The sequence below is a fragment of the Macaca fascicularis genome, chromosome 2, assembly GCF_037993035.2.
Source record: "Macaca fascicularis isolate 582-1 chromosome 2, T2T-MFA8v1.1".
Lineage (NCBI taxonomy): Eukaryota > Metazoa > Chordata > Mammalia > Primates > Cercopithecidae > Macaca > Macaca fascicularis.
Window position 1 is genome coordinate 144,992,024 of NC_088376.1, and position 16,906 is coordinate 145,008,929.

General features: G+C 36.2%; 1 long non-coding RNA gene across 2 annotated transcripts in view; it reads right to left on the bottom strand.

Moving 5' to 3' along the window:
• Window positions 1–16,906, bottom strand: part of LOC107128968 (uncharacterized) — a 165,450-nt gene that overhangs the window by 89,480 nt on the left and 59,064 nt on the right. The window contains exons 3-4 of one of the 2 annotated variants that reach the window (XR_001488859.3): window positions 12,774–12,866; window positions 7,230–7,443 (exon numbers count right to left, since the gene is read on the bottom strand). The exons of the other annotated variant lie outside the window; for it this stretch is intronic. This is a non-coding gene — a long non-coding RNA (uncharacterized lncRNA). Of the gene's footprint in view, window positions 1–7,229; window positions 7,444–12,773; window positions 12,867–16,906 lie in introns of those variants that run through there. 2 annotated transcript variants of the gene reach the window in all.

A 16,906-nucleotide genomic window follows, 5' to 3' on the forward strand; every position in this document is an offset into this window, starting at 1 on the left:
GGAATTAAGTAGCCACATACATGGATTTTCTACTAACTGAAACACACATTTATACATTACATTTTGTAAACATGAATAATTTTAAGTACATATACATACTTTCCTGTACAATTACATCATTAGTATGATTAGCCATTTGCTTTTTGAGCCTTCACAGTGTCTGGGTTCAAATTCCAGCTCTGTAACATGCTAACTCTGTGACCTTGGGCAAGCTATTTAACATCTCTGAGCCTTGGAGTCCTCATATATAAAATGAAAATAATTATAGTATATATCCCATTAATTTGTTGCAAGGATTAGAATAAAATCGCCCATGCAAATCACTTAGGTCGTGGTATCGAATATAAAAGAAACACTTGGTAAATATTAGATATTTTTGGTGTTGCTGTTTTTTTGGTAATGATTTAGTATACAGCCCTCTCTTATCCTGGCCAAAGTGTCAGCAATTTCTTTTCTTGCATTTTTCATTATCCCCTGACTCACCTTCCTTCCTCAAATCCTTTCAGTCTCTGCTTATCATCTGTCATGGATTGGAAAACTAGATAAAACAGTTTACAGGGTATAACAAACTTTGGAGGGGTTAATCGACTCTAAGTAAAAGAGTTAAGCCTGTGGCTGTAACATAGGAATTAAGGGTAAGTCTTTTGGATCGGAGTCTATTTTTTATATTTAGAGTTTGGGAATTTGTTATTATAGCAGTTTTTGGAAATCTAGTTTATTGGTAAATGTGGTAAAAGTATATGCCTACAACTATATTATTTATCATTATGTATAGCCTATAAATTTTGTTATGGCAATACCAAGGTTTTCATTTTCTTTTAAGATATAATTACTTAATTATAGCTTTAAGACAATGGAAATAAAAGAATTATCATTTTTATACGTCTAAAGAATATTACAAATAGAGTTTATTTTTCTTGACAAATCAATATTCCAACTGCTTTTAAAATGACTTGACAAAAGAGAAGAAAGGCTTTCCACTAATCTCACCATTTTAACACATATATTATTTCCAGTTTTGTGCATTCCCTTCTAATTCTTATGCATAAGCAAGCAAACTCATATCATTCTGATCAAAGAACACAATTTTTAAAAGACTAAGGACATTATGCTTTTCTCAGTATGGATCTGAAACCCTTTAACCTGGACATAATAGATCTGAAAGTAAATAATTCCTCTCAACCATGAACTCAATACTTAACCAACAAGGAAACAAAAGACATCTCATTTCCAGTAGATTTATTAGTCAGTTTCAGACAGTGAAAAAAGAGGAAGAAGTAAGAAAGACATATTTTACAGATGGTGATAATAAATAATTCAAATGAAATCCTCTTCAGACTCTTTCCTTCTCAACCATTCTACTTAAGTACATTTTAATCAGATACTGGTGCCTACTATTGAATTAAAGACCACAAAATCATTTTTTCCTTGAAGTTTATTTGCATCACACAGTAGCCAAACAGGAAAATAAATTAAGATTCTGAAAAATGATAATAATCAATTAGCCCATATACACACGTGGATTGGAACACTAGAAATTTAAATTATGTCGATAATTTCTTTTTTAAATTTTAAGGCATTTTCCTATGGTCTGCTAACAAGTTTTTGGTTATTTTCATAGTTTTATTGTATCTTATTTATTTGTGATAATAGTTTATTTTCACTGAGTTGGGAATAGGTTTGGCTTGAGTGATTATGTTCAATAATGTTATTTCTAAAAACTGGGTGTTTTAGACTGACAAAATCCTGAACTAGAAATTCTCATATGTGTGTATAATGGAAAGACGATGGAGCATACTACCGTTTTCGTTTAGGTATGTGAGAAGACTCGTTTCTCTTTGAATCCTGGTGTTTTCCTAATTGTTCATTATCAAATGAAAAAGAGACAAAATAACTACATTAAAACCATCAATAATTTAGAGAGTTCTTAAGAAAAGTGTCCATCCTTTTATAATCATCCATGTCTAAAAAGAAAACCATAAAAAATTTTACAAAGTATTTCATCTATTTTGGGATTTTCATTTGCTTTTGGTATACCCATATGGTTGTACTAGTTGAGTGGCTAATATAAATCAGTATGATCTGTATTTGAACAAATTGCTAACATTCCTACCATGAGAGTTCCATGAGCCCTATAGTGACCATGAAGGGTTTGGGCCTGAGAAATGCTTGCTTTTATGTTAGGGGTCTGGGAAACACATGTCAGCGTTTGCTCCTAGCCTTCCCTGTTAGTTTCTTCCATTCCCGTTTCTCCCCGTTGGCTTTAATTTTTCTGACTTTGGTGTTGCTACATGATCTTGACCATCTTAATTCTTGATGGGGCCTTTATTTGGTAGTTTTACCTTTCCATTTTTGACCCTGAATTGGTACCAAGTCAACCAGTAATCACTGTTCAGAGAAAAAAGCTGCAACCCCTCCCTCTAGCAGATTTCTTCTTTAAATTGTCCGTAAATCTATTTGCTTCATTGGATAATAAATGGTTTAAAATCTACGTGTATCCCTGAAGCTTGTATCAATGACTCTCTGGCCCAGCTGAAAATGACTCTCTGGTTCACCACAATAAATCCATTAAGCAGGCATATTTCAGGTCACAAGGTTCTGATAAAGTGAGTCCATGATGAAAATGTAATTAGACCTGAATTGTTCAGACTCCCGAACCATCCATAAATATGAAAGAGCTGCTTTTCACAGCTCCCTGTCCTCTACCTTTCCATATTGAAATTGACAACTGCTATACAATCTGCAAATGAAAGAACCTGTATTTGATAACATTTATTCTTTGGGGCTTTGAGAGAAAAAAAGGACTCCATGAAGCAGCATTTTTGGTTTGGCACTTACATAGGCTAGTTTGATTCTTATTTCCAGGTCACTCTGCATAATCTCATCTCAACCTTGACTTGGGAATTACTAAAGGAATCAAACTACAAGGCTGTTATTCCTCTCATATGTTATTGTGGAAATAGTGGTTGACAGTACTGATATCAGTCCAGCTAACTCATGATTTATTTGCCTCCTGTGGAAAGCAGTAATGCAATAAAACCTTAGTAATAAAGATACTGCTGCATTTTATTCTGTTGTAGCTATTTAGTCATTGCTTGTGTTTTCCCTCTAAGTTCTCTGCCTACACTTCCCTGTTTTCTTCATGACAAGACCATTTTACAACCATTTATTTATTGTATGTATGCCTCTACTAGTTAGATGACAGAGTCTCATCCAATGATAAGAAAGACAAAAGACATGGGTAAAATCCACAGAATAAATGAAATCACTGTTGCACAATATAAATGAATTGTGTTCATTGAGTGTTAGTGACCTGGTAGGTAGGAGGAACACAGAGGAAGTCACAACGTGAAATAATCCAATGAAAAACTGACATCCCAGTCATTTTTGTGGCTGAGTAGTATTCCATTGTGTATATATACATTTTCTTTACTCATTTATCTGCTGATGGACATCCAGGCTATTTCCATATCTTAGCTGTTGTGAATAGGGATGCAATAAACATGGGGGTGCAAGTATCCCTTTGATATACTAATTTCCTTTTCTTTGGATAAATACCCAGTAAAGGGATTGCTGGATAGTATGATAGTTTCATTTATAGTTTTTAAAGAAACCTCCATACTGTTTTTCATCATGGCTGTACTAATTTACATGCCCATCAACCGTTATAAGGAATCATTTTCCTCTGCATCCTCACCAGCATTTGCTATTTTTTTGTCTTTTTGACAATAGCCATTCTCATTCAACATGGATGAGCCTGGAGGATATTATGTTAAACAAAGTTGAGTCAGAAACAGAAAGATAAATATTACATGTTCTCACTTATATACAAAAGTTAAGAAGGAAATTTTGAGCTCATGGAAGTAGAGAGAATTGTGGGTATTAGAGGCTGGGAAAGGCATGAAGAAAGGAAGACAGGGAGAGGTTGGTTCACAGATAGAAAGTTACCGCTTGGTTGGAGGAATGAGTTCTGGTGTTCTGCAGTACTGTAGCACAAATGTGGTTAACTATAATTTATTGTATATTTTCAAAAAGCTAGAAAAGGGGATTTTGAATGTTCACAATACGAATAAATAGTAATTGGTTGAGGTGATAAATATGCTAATTACCCTGATTTGCTCATTATTCCTTATTTACATGTATCCAAATATTACTCCATATCCCCCAAATACGTATAATTATTACATGTCAACTGAAAATAAAAGGAAAAACAAAACTGACATAGCCAACTACCAGCACAGGTGGTAGGAAAGCAAACCATGGAGGCTGGCTTTGGAGAATGGACTTGTATTTAGATTGAGCCATGACAACATTGCAGGGGAACCTGGACTCTCAGAACACGGTGTCAAGATAGGATTTTAGGCATGAAATAAAATAAGAAAAAATGTCACGTAGAAGGCTGATTATAAAAATAGACACCATTATTTCTGCCTTCCTGTATCTATGCTGTGTTCAGTGTGAGTCTTCACTTCTCTCATTGAGAAATGGAGCATTTTTTCCATCTATTAAGTCTGTGCTGGCCTCATGGCTTGTGGCTTGCTTCAGCCAACAGAGTATCACCGAAGTGATATTGGGCTGGTTCCAAGCCTGAACATCAAAAGAGCTTGCTGCTTCCTCCTGCTCTGTTCAAGCCCTTCCTGCTGCCAGGTGAACAAGCTCAAGGAATTTTGCTGGAGAGCAAGGGACTCTGTGGGACAAGGGTAGTCATACTTTCTGAAGTTGTCCAGCCCATCCTTAGCTGATCACATATCCATGACTAAATCTAACCAAGACCAGCAGGACTTCTTATTCCAAATTGCCAATCGATAGAATTGTATACTTAATAAATGATACTGATTTGGGCCACTAAATGTGGAGAATGTTTATTACGTGTCAATAGCCAACAGCTACAACTCCATTTACTGGAATAGGGGTTGTTCAGAATTTAGATTCGGTGTTAGAAGGCTAGATCCTAACCACTGGAAGAAGAGTCCATTCAGTGTCAGCTAGGAAACCAAATTAATACTGAACAATAAGATTTTAGTTCAGTAGTCCATTTATTTTTCCAGAGTATCAGGCTAGTCCAAGAACTTAGACTTAACAGCCATAGCTCTAGACTCCAGAGTGTGGAAGAAATTATGGAGATTGCTACTTTAAGAAGTATTTTGAGAAAACCAAGTCAAATTAAACTATCTTTATTTATTAAACACTATGTACTAATAAGGAAAGGTGATGAAAAAGAAGTGAAATGGTGGTTCTTTTCTTCAAGATTTTAAATACTAGGTAAGGATTTTGCTAATCAAAGATTGTTATAAAACAAAAGATAAAAAGTGTTGGCAAGAATATGAAAAAATTGGAATTCTTTTACATAGTTCTTGGGAATGTAAAATTGTTATAGCCACCGTGGAAAATGCTATGGAGGTTCCTAAAAAAAAAAACTGAACAATAGAATTACCATAAGATCTAACAATCCAACTTTTGGATACATAATCAGAGTGAAATCAGGATCTCGAAGAGGTATCTATAATTCCCATATTTATTGAAGCATTATTCACAATAGCCAAAATGTAAAAACAACTTAAATGACCATTGACATACGAATGAATAAAGAGAATATTGTATGTACATACAATGGAATATTATTGAACCTTAAAAATAAGGAAATCCTGTCATATGCAGCAACATGCATGAACCTGAAGGACATTTTGCTAAGAAAATAAGCCAGGCACACAAAGATAAATATTGCATAATTTCAATTATATGAGATATCTAAAATAGTAAAACTCATAGAAACAGACAACAGAAGAAGAAGGATTACCAGGGCCTGGGGACAGGGTAAGTGGGAGGTTGCTGTTTGATGCATGTGTAGTTTCAGTTATGCAGGATGAGTAAATTGTAGCGATACCTATAGTTGACAATGCTGTATTGTGAACTTAAAAATTTTGTTAAGAGGATGGATTTCCTGTTAAGTGCACTTACCAAAAAAAAAAAAAAAAAAAAAAGCAAAAGATGATCAATGTAAACACATGGTTTTCAGCTCCTTTTTCCCACATTGACATAGATTTATAGCCAGCCCTTTTCATCCATTGGTTCTGCCTTTGTGGATTCAGCCAATTGGGGATCAAAAAATATTAGGAAAAAGGCAATAATAATAACATTACAACAATGAAAAATAATGCAAATACAGTATAGCTATTTACATAACATTTATATTGTATTAGGTATTGTATTAATCTGTTCTCACACTGCTATAAAGAAATACCTGAGACTGGGTACTTTATGAAGAAAAAAGGTTTAATTGGCTCACCATTCTGCAGGCTGCACAGGAAACATGGCTGGGGAGGCCTCAGGAAACTTAAAATCATAGTGGAAGGTGAATGGGAGGCAAGCATGCCTTACATGGGCAGAACCGGAGGAAGAGAGAGGGGAGGGTCCACACACTTTCAAACAACCAGATCCTACGAAAACCCACTCACTATCATGAGAACAGCAACCGAGGGTAATCTGCCCCCATGATCTAATCACCTCCCACTAGGTCCCACCTCCAGCATTGGGGATTAAATTTCAACATGAGATTTGAGTGAGAGGACAAATCCAAATCATATTAGGTGTTATAAGTAATCTAGAGATAATTTAAAGTGTATAGGAAAGGTTATTTAACCTTTGCATAGTATTTGCATATAACCTTTGGATATAAGTTTATATCCATTTTATATCAGGAACTTGAGCATCCTTAGACTTTGATAACTTTGGAGATCCTAGAACCAATTCCCCATGGATACAAAGGGACAACTGTGTAAGAGTTAAAAGTTGGACCTAATTCAGCATAAAATTTCAGAACAGAAAATAATCATAAAGATTGTATAGTACAATTCTGTTATTTTGTAAATGTCAAAAACAGCTCTGCTGAAGTCCTATAAATATTACACGGCAGAATTTCCTCTAACATTTACTTATTTCTCTTCATCTGGTCTTTTGTCTACATAATCTAATGAGTTTTTTCAAAAGTTAAATTAGTAGAGAATATTTGCCTCTAGGCCAAAGTAAAAACAGATATGGATTTACAAAAATTACCTACTTTAAATTTTCTTCCCTTTCTTCCTCAGGCACTATCATTATTGCTATTCTGATAGCATATTCCATTGCTAAGATATTTTTCTCTTACAATATTTTTAAGATCCTCATTATTGCCTAATTAGTAAGGAAACCATGACTTAGGTTAGTCTTGGGAAGAATGAACTAGGTAGAAGTGGCATCACAATTTTTATTTTCAACCTAAAGAAGAGAAAGCTAATAGAGCAATTTATAATGTTCCTCCAGATCCTGAAGAGTTCACACATCAGCATTGGGAACCATTGATTTCCTATTTTTTATGTGTGTACAGAAACACAGTCTTAGGCACAATGAGGACATGAGAAATAAAGGATTTACTCCATGCTCTCCGGTAACTTGCAAGTGAGTTAGCTATGAAATAAAGAAATAAACACAGGGAAAAGGTTATATTATGGCATGTGTATATGGAAAAAAAGTTGTAATACAGCATGCATATTTCTATATGGATAGTCTAAAATGCTTTATACAAACAAAAAAATGCAATAAAATTTCAAAGAACATGTGATTGATAACGCCTACAGTTCTGCTAGAAAAGAATAGAATTAAGCTTCAAGAACAGGGAAGAATTATGATGAAGGAATGAGAAATAGAATGCCTTTCCAGTTGAAGGGAAAAGTGCATGCAAAATTTCATCTGTCATTGCTGAATATTCAATGAGACAGTAGGGATATCTGCTTGATTAAAATAGCATAAGAAATTGAGTCAAATTAGCAATAACCAACAAGATTATGAGACTATTTCTATGCCAGCATGAAGATGAGAACATTAGTCTATAAACAAACCTAACTTGTAGTCAGTAAACAAACTTAACCTGACCAAATGAATACTTTAAATCAAATTAATGCAGTCATTGACAAACTAATCCTTTCTCACCGCTTTTAACACACCTCAAGCTTCACTGATAGTTCAGCCACTAACTCTGATAAATGATGGCATTGTTCATACTACCCTCATCAAACCTAATCAGTCTAGGTATACTAACCCCATAGGAGAGTCATGATTCTAAAGGTAATGGGCGTATAGTGTCTGTAGTCTAGCCATTGCATTGCCCAGAGTGGACCATTATACTTGCCACAAGAGGGAGACTATCCTTATTTCCAAAAGGCCCCTGGTAAAATAGCCTTAATTTGGCTAAATTCTCATCTTTGTCAGCCTAGCAAAGCAGGGATCTCATTGTAGACATTTTGAATCTTTCATTGGCACTTTTATATATTATACTAATCAGTTATTTTTTCTTTACGTTTTAGTATGTAGCATGGTTATGGAACAAAGGAGAGACTCACAAACTGTTGAAAGAATAAATTAATGAATGAATTCTGTTCATGAGTTTTCATAAAGTAGCTCTGAGTAGTAACAGTGGATCAAACTTGGGCTTCTTGGTGCAGGCATGGTGTAGATTACTACTTCTGTATTGTCCTGGGAACTCAGCACATTCCTGCACAGATGATAGGAGCTCATCTGATACTTGTCAAGTAACTATGCTCAGTGATCACGGAATGTTAGAATGAAAGAAACATGCGATTCTGGTCTTTTCCTTAAAAGTTTCAAAAATAATATTACACACAGGAGCATTGTTCCACATCTAATTTATCTGAGTAAATCCCTATATACTACATCAATACTGAAGACATTGTCTGGTTTATCACAGATATTTATCTTCTAACAATCTTTGTCTTGACTCTTAGAGACTCTCTGCATTAACTCATAAAAGCATAGACACAACTTGCTGGAAAAACGCAGTTTTTTATTATGGGAAAGCCAAAGAAGTCCAGTATTTTGTTTATTGTTGGCTATCTCCTCTAACAATCTCTTTACTCTGTGCTCTGCACTTCTTATTGCTCTCTCTAGAATCATGATTCAAATGTTCTAGGTGATTTAAAGTCACTAGTGACTCTCAGTCTCTGAGACTGCTTGGGGCAGCCATCATCGTGTGACATTATGTCTTAATATTATGTCCTACAAGCCTGAAGCCCCAGCCTACAACAAGTAACAATGGCATGCTGGGTTCACTATTCACTTGGCTGTTAATATTGATTTGATCTGAGAAGAGCTTTCAAATGATACAAACAAAGCCTTTCCTGGGAGCCCTTCATGTCTGAATTATCACCACTGCTTACTTTCTGTCAGATTTTTGAAGGCCACCTAGCAAGTATGATCTTAGACTGAGGGGCAGTACAGTAAATACAGTGGCTGGCTCAAGAGTTAGATTGTTGTTACAACTTGACTGCAAATTATACCAGTTGTGTGATCTTGAACAAATTCTTCAAACTTTCATTTATTTTTCTCGATAATAGGCACAATAATAACACCAGGCAAACAGAGTTCTGGTGAAGATCAAATCAAGTGTCTTATATATATTAAGCATTAACTAAATGTCAGCCACTTCTGTGTGTATAATCTAATCTTCAGTTAGAATTATTATGGCTTTAAAGTCAAAGAGGGCCAGATATGGTGGCTCACACCTGCATTCCCAGTAGGAGTTTTAGACTCCCAAAGGAGGCCAAAAAGGAATAGTTTGAGACAAGGAGTTTAAGACCAGCCTGGGCTCAACAAAGTGAGACCCCATCTCTACAAGAATTTTTAAAAGTAGCTGAGCACGGTAGCATATACTGTAGTCCCAGCTACTCAAGAGGCTGGGGTGGGAGTGTTCCTTGAGCCAAGAAGGTCAAGGCTGCAATGAGTAATGATGGCACCACTGCACTCTAGCCTGGGTGACAGAGCAAGACCCTGTCTCTAAAATGAATAAATAAATTAATTAATTAATAATAAAGTCAGAGAGATCCAGGTTAGAATCCTGTTGCTACTTTCAAACTTTATGAGCATCTGTTTTTGCCCTGATAAGCAAAGTCAAAGGTCAGTGCACACTGACTTTGCATAATGTTACCACCTCTGAATTAGTGTCACATACATTGCATGGTGCTAGTACAGTGAATGTTTTAGCTAGGCCACTGGGTGTGCAAGTAGTGGATATTTATATTCAGCATCTATTCAGGTTGATCACTGCCTATCTCGTACTGATTATTTCATAATTTGAATATCATACCAGGATATTAGTATCAAAGTACACGTTTGTTGCTTTTGTTGTCATATAGTTAGAAACAGATATTCAAGAAATTTTCAGGAAAGTAAAACAATATTCCCATCTACGGGAAACTTTAGAAGCTGCAACAATTCTAAGAACCAGCTTTTATCCCTCAAGACACACATGGATTCTGTCAAGGGAGTACCCATATCTCCTTGACACTACCTACTTATCAGACTGCCCCATATTTTTTCATTCTCTTTTAATTTCCTTTTCTGGCCAGGGGTATTTTCTGTTCCCTCTTCTTCCCTTGTGCTCTTTTCTTACTATTAATTTCTCTAATTTCTTTATGTTTTTGAGTTCAAATTCTTAAGAAGATCAGATCTGCCAACTTCATATTTTAGACACTGCTACTCTGTAGATAGCTCATCTTTTATTATATGTTCACCACAGCTCTGTAGCCTAGACCAGGAAATGGCTGCATTACAAGGTACAAAACATGCTCCCCGCCCCCTGACCCCTGACCAGCTCCCCGACACGAGGAAGATGAGCAGAGCAGTTTCCTCTAAAATCTGCTTGGCTGGGGCAAGCATGATGATATCTGTAGGTAAAAGGTAAGGTGCAAGGATGCCACAACTCTCGTTTGTTTGACGTTTCACTATTTTATTTATGGAATCAGTTCTGTTGAATAGAATGATTGCTCATTATTTTTGAGGCTTGGATATTAGAACTTAGAAAATAAATTGAATTGGTCACTGTGTAAATGGTGCAGTCAAAGGAAGTGTCTGTTTAGGCCACTTCATTTAAAACATTGTTAAATTTAATTAAGGACAACATTGGTCCAAGAATGTACCTTCTAAGACGCAGCAGTATAGTATCAATTCTGTTCATGGTGTGTTGAACAAAGCAAAATAGATTAAATACACAAACAAATAATATAATATACAATTAGTTGCCACAGTTTTGAGCTGCATACGTATATTTCCTGATAAACAATGTTTTCAACTGTACAGAAAGAGTTAGCTGTAGTTTTGTAGCATGTTTACAAAATGATTTCTCTTTGACCATTGAAAAAAAAAGCTGCTATTGGCCAGGCACGGTGGCTCACACCTGTAATCCCAGCACTTTGGGAGGCCAAGGCGGGTGGATCACCTGAGGTCAGGAGTTCGAGACCAGCCTGGCCAACATGGTGAAACCCTGTCTCTACTAAAAATACAACAATTAGCTGGGTATGGTGTCTTATGCTGTAGTTCCAGCTACTAGGGAAGCTGAGGCATGAGAATCGCTTGAATCCGGGAGGCGGAGGTTGCGGTGAACTGAAATTGTGACATTGAACTCCAGCCTGGGTGACAGAGCAAGACTCTGTCAAAAAACAAAAAAAGAAATAAAGAAGAAAAGAAGAAAAAAGAAATGCTCTTTACCATATGCTAAAACACTGTGAAAAAAATTAGTAGTTTTTAATACTTAACAATGGATGCTAACAAAGAAATATTGCTTAAACCATGGAAAGGTTGAGAATAAATTATTTCATTCCTGTTTAGTTCTTTGGGCAAGGCATACTAATTTGTTGACAATTTACCTCTTCATCTTTCTTAGCTTTGAATAAACTCCAGTCCCCAAGAAAGAATGAGAATCACCAGAATATGAAACTTCCCTGTTTGACTTCCCAACATTCATCAATGCACCAAGATAGCCTCTTGCTGTGAGGTTAACAAATGAATAAATAACTCCATATTTTTCCAGTTTGTGAAGTTAACAACATGTAGATTTTTTTTGCATATTTAAAAATCTACAACTAAATCTTAATGCCCCTGAAGCAGATGGAAGAAAATAATAGGCTTCCATTAACTGTGTCAAATTGTATAGGTCTTGGCCATCACTGGTCCTGTTGTGATGAATTTATTTTGCCCTTGGATATAATTTAATTTTCAATTATTCTAATTATAGTACTTCAGAACATCAATATTTGAGATGAGCTTCTCTAGTGTCAAGGACTGATTCTAGTTGTGTAAACCCTGAATATCTGAGACAGGTCTCAATTATTTTAGAAAGTTTATTTTGCTAAGGTTGAGGATGTGTGCCTGTAACACAGCCTCAGGAGGTCCTGATGACATGTGCTCAAGGTTGTCAGAGCACAGCTTGACTTTATACATTTTAGAGAGACATGAGACATCAACTGACATGTGTAAGATGAACATTGCTTCCATCTGGAAAGGCGGGACAACTTCAAACGAGAAGGGGGCTTCCAGGTCGTAGGTAGATAAGAGACAAATGGTTGCATTCTTTTGAGTTTCTGATTAGCCTTTCCAAAGGAGGCAATCAGAGTGAGCAGAGGGGTGACTCTGAACAAAACGGGAGGCTGGTTTTCCCTAAGCAGTTCCCAGCTTAACTTTTCCCTTTAGCTGAGGGATTTGGGGGCCCCAAGATTTATTTTTCTTTCACAGTTGTATCAGACTCCACAGGCAGCCTTGGAAACCATCACAGTTGAGGGTAGGTAACACCCATGTATTGCATAATTTTGTGCTCCACACTCTTATCTACAAAATTATGAATCTTATTACATATATTAATTTTGAGAAAAACTAAAAATGAAACAAAGTAGTTTCAAACTAGTATTGCTTTTACATCTTAAAAATAAAGTTTTATGTACTCTCCTTACCTCATCATAAATAGCTTGCCTTATTTAATATGCACTTGGCATTTTATCTGTTTTATTTCCATTTTGGGATATGTTAATTTTTTAATTTGTTACCTAAACAAAAAATAATACACAAATTATTCTTAGTCTTTACATATGTACTCGTTGAAAGATGAGATATATAAGTGCTGGTAAGTGCTTCAAGTAAGGAAGACATCTGGCCTATGTCGTGGGGATCGCATAATCACTGTGGTGACAGTTTCAGAGAGTAGCGTGTGTAGGGGTTTGAGGAGTTAGCAAAGACGAGAAGCATGAAGCACAGCCAAAAGGTTTTTTTCAGACACGAGATATATCTGAAGTTTGAAATAGAGTGAAGACCCATAAATGGGGAAGAAGTGAGGATTCTAAGTGTCTGAGCAGAAAACAGCATAAATTGTTGAGGATTTGGATAGTGTGCCAAAAGACAGATAAAGATTGCAGATAGCTGCAAGATCCCAGCCTCAGGGGATCTGAAGCCATAAGCATTAAGCATTTAGTCCTGCACCTATGTGTGTGTGTTACAGGACATGACAAATGATTTAAAAAAAAAGAAAAAAGAAAAAAAAAAAAACACCCTAGATAAATTCTTAGTTCTGTCCTGTCTGGTGTCTGGTGCTAGGAGATCAAAGGAGAAGATTGTGAGTTGAGCTTGACTTTGAAGCCAATAGGACTTGTACAGTGTGACAAATATACCATAAGGGGAGTCCCAGTTGAGTCATACTTGTTGGTGATCCCTATTCCTTGAGCATGAACAGAACCTGAGACTTGCTTCTAACCCATGGAATATGGCAAAAATGATGGAATATCACTCCCTTGAGGTATAAGTTATATATACATGTAGTAGATACAGATACAAATATAGATACAGATATAAATATCGACATAGATATAGATCTATGACTGTGGGCAGACAAGGATGATATGAGAGACCCTGCCTTGCTGGCCCTGAAGAAGTGAGCTGTCATGCTGTGAGGTGGGCTACAAAGGGGCCACATGATAGGGGACTATGGGAACCTGCAGGAGCTAAGAGTGGCTCCCAGCTAACAACCCGCAAGAAAGCAGAGCCTCAGCTCTGCAGCTGCAAGTAACTGAATTCTGCCATCTCTTATGTGAGCTTGGAACAGGACCCTGAACTCCAAAAAGAAACACCACCCAGCTGACACCTTGATTATAGCCTTGTGAGACCTTTCAAAGGACTCAGCTAAGCCATGTCTGGACTTCTGACCCATGAAAACTGTGAGATCGTAAATGTGTGTTGTTGTAAGCCACTACATGTGTGGTAATTCACTATGTAGCAATAGAAAAATAGTAAGATGGCTAGAGAAAAAGATGAGTATATTCTGGATACTCTAGATGTGTAGAACCACATGAGCTAAAGTACAGAGAATAAGACTGACATTCTTATTTGGACTTCTGCTCTGTGGTTCCATACATCTGTAGTATCCAGAATACGCTCATCTTTAATACTCCATATTGTATATTGATCCATATATTGAATGCTCTGTCACCCAGGCTGGAGTGCAGTGGCGCAATTTCGGTTCACTGCAACCTCCACCTCCCGGGTTCAAGCCATTCTCCTGTTTCAGACTCCCAAGTAGCTGTCATTACAGGCACCATGCCTGGCTGATTTTTGTATTTTTGGTAGAGACAGGGTTTTTCCAGGCTGATCTTGAACTCCTGACTTCAAGTGATTCACCCACCTCAGCCTTCCAAAGTGCTGGGATTACAAGCATGAGCCACCACGCCCGCCCTTTGAACAAGTATTTCCTGGGTGCCTACTATGTGTTAAAACTTGACCAGGAAACCAAAGGGGGAACTGAAATTAGGAGAGCTTAAGTAACGTGCGCAAGTTTAAAAAAAAATTATGTAAGAAGACAAGAATGCTGTAGGGGAAAATGGAGTCATGTTTGTGTGACACCCCAACCAGTAGGGTCTCTGAGTAAGTACTTAATCTTTATCTTTGAATACATCTTGTTTTTCTTGTTTCCTTTGCACTATAGTTTAAATTGTGTGTTAAGTCATCCTGAAAGCACTTCTTTTCCTTGTGTCCAGGGATGCTTTAGGATAATATAGGAGTAATTAACTTAAATTATCTTTCTAAAACAAAAGTATCCTTTTTCTCTACTGAGTTTCCCAGAGTGTATAAAAGAACACTGAACACTGAAAAAGAAAATGAATCCTGAAGAAAAATAGATGCAGGAGCTGAATCACTGTTTTGATTTATAATAGAAACATCTAAGTCTGTAAAATATTGAGAACTTTGAACTTTGATCTCACTAAATTTAAGCTGTTAAATTGTTATGCTTTTCTGGGAATTCCTAAAAACTTCCCTGTATTACAATTACTGCGTCTGAAATTTTGTTCACTTGTAATTTTTGATTTTTTTTCTATGGTGTTAGAAGTAGAAAAGATATTTGTTCAATGCAGTATTTTAACAGATGAAGGTATATTTCGAAATAAAATAAAACTTCTTCTGCAGTGGATCTTGCTGATGCTCTACTAAATCTCCTCCAATCCCCTTTTCTCCTTGGCTGCATCCTTCTCCTGGCTTGTGTTTGCTTTTGTTTCTCTGTTGCACCTGCATTTCTCTTAGGAAGCCTGCCTCAACTGCTGGAATCCCTTTACCACCTACTGCAGCATTCTTAGGAGTTTCCTTCCTGCCCAGGTTGGCCCCTTTCTCCAGCAGAGGCTCTTAGTCAAAGAATACTTGCAAGTCCAACTTCCTTGCATGGAGGTGAACAACTCTGAGATTAATTTATGCTCTCGAGGTCCCCTGCAGGAATAGACAGGAAAACTCTGGGAAGACATCGCCTGAAACCACACCCTTGTTGAGTTTCTTCCACTTTTCTCTTTTCTGCTTCCCTGTGTCTTACTGGTTCCCTTTGGGGCGCTTCTGGAATAAACAGTTTCTGTAATAAATCCCAATCTCAGTCTGCTTCTAGGGAATCAACCTAAGACAGACACCTTCTTACCTGTTTGCTGAAGTGTCATCTTGGTTATCAATCCAGAACTGCCAAAATATTTGATACAAAATGAGATATTTCAAAATGCACAGGTGTCCTAGATTTTTGTCATTTTAATGACTTTTTCTGGATAAAAAAGTAGCTCGTATTAATTGTTGAGTTTAGAAAATGCACAAAAATGAAGTAAATTACATTATGTATAGTTTCTATTTATACCTTGGTAAATTTTTCCAAAAACTACCCCCACCCCTACCTCCAATCAAGACTACATCTTTGAGTATATATGCAAATTTTGTCTAATTAAAATTATAACTCTAATTAACATATAGAATTACATTCTGCTTTGTTGTACACAGGTGGTTTAGTTATTTAATTTTTTTTAATAAATGTCAAACCCTTTCACACTGTAAATTATTTTTAAAAGAACAAAAACAATGAAAGAAACAAAGTCAGGGTTAGAGCAGAAATTTCGCCTCTCCATTTTCATTTCTCAAACATAACCACTTTTCAAGATTGGTGCAGATTGTTCTAGATTTTATACACATACAAAAAGACATTTACACACACATACACACAGACATTCATAAAAATGTACATATACAATGCACATTTTTACTCTTATTTATAATGAAACTTTTTTATACTACATATGTATTTCTTACAATTAGCTTTCTTCAGTCTAGGAAACTGATGAACTCTTTCCACAGTAGAGCTTGGAGATTGGCCTCAATTTTTGTAAGTAATACATGAATGCTGTTTTTCCTGATAAACAAGACTTCGCTTTCTGTTCTTATGCATGTCTGTATGCATAGGTAGGGACATTTCTTCTATGTGCTGAAATCCTAGAAAGGCACCTAACGATTAGTAAGAAATGTTTAAATCAATACATACTGAGCACATTCAGAAAATATTAGCCTCTCCTGAATGTAAATCCTTAATTTCTCACAAATACCCTCTCCCCAATATCCCTCCTTCTTTCTCAAAATGTCTTGGTATAAATGGGTATGTGTGGCTTATCCATCCTCTATCAAAATGTTAGTAGTTAATACCAAATTGCCCCATATTAGTACAAGTTGTACTAATATATAGTCCAGTCAACATTTTATATGACCTTTTTATTATTATTATTATTAGCCTTTATACTTATAAATA